General features: G+C 35.0%; 1 protein-coding gene across 2 annotated transcripts in view; it reads left to right on the plus strand.

Moving 5' to 3' along the window:
* The window catches only part of commd1 (copper metabolism (Murr1) domain containing 1), an 8,501-nt gene that overhangs the window by 3,511 nt on the left and 4,122 nt on the right, over positions 1-868 (plus strand). The window lies entirely within an intron of this gene.

Consider the following 868-nt stretch of genomic DNA (forward strand, 5'->3'; position numbering starts at 1 on the left):
GCCCATCTGAGCTTTCATTTTCTCAAAGGCAGAGCAGGATACCCAGGGCTCGGTTTAATATTAATATTAAATTATTAGGGCATGTTAGCGTTAAAAACCTCATAAAGTGACATTTTCATGCCATGGGACCTTTACTTACTTACTTATTGCGACACTTTTGATTTATTGCGATAACGATATTGAGTCGATAGATCTTTCACCCCTAATAAAGATTATAAATGAAGATCAGAGACACTTGATGCATCTATGAATGAGATTATTTTGGTCATATCCAACGTCCGACTCATTACTGTTTGTCACAGAGATGGAGACACTGGCACAAATGCCTCTTTTTAACCCTCAAATTTGACTCATTTTCAGTTATTTGTTTGTTTTTGCACATTAATGGGCTGTCAAAATAAGCGCTGAAAATGTCAACATTAAAAATATCCAAAAGCTTTGGCAAAAACATCAAAAAAAGCACCCACAACATTTTAAAAAGTGACAAAAAATGTCAGAAAAAGTGATAATAATGTTGAAAAAAGTGACCAAAACGGGTTTTTTTCATGGTTGACGGGAAGACAACACAAGGGTTATGAGTAAAAATGAAAATATTTGTTTTGATATTTTATGTTATGAAAGTGGATTTTGACTCTGGGAGTATTATATGTAGTATATGAAGTGTTGCATATTTTAAAGTCTTATACATATTTTATTATTGGTGGTATGACAGTTAGAGTTCATGGTGCGTTCAGGTGACTGTTGTTAGTCAGATTGTAGTTAGAGTTCATGGTGCGTTCAGGTGACTGTTGGTTGTCAGACTGTAGTTAGAGTTTCTACCAACAGTCACCTGAACGCCCCATAAACTCTAACTACAGTCTGACTACCA

This window comes from Etheostoma spectabile, chromosome 5 (genome assembly GCF_008692095.1).
Source record: "Etheostoma spectabile isolate EspeVRDwgs_2016 chromosome 5, UIUC_Espe_1.0, whole genome shotgun sequence".
Lineage (NCBI taxonomy): Eukaryota > Metazoa > Chordata > Actinopteri > Perciformes > Percidae > Etheostoma > Etheostoma spectabile.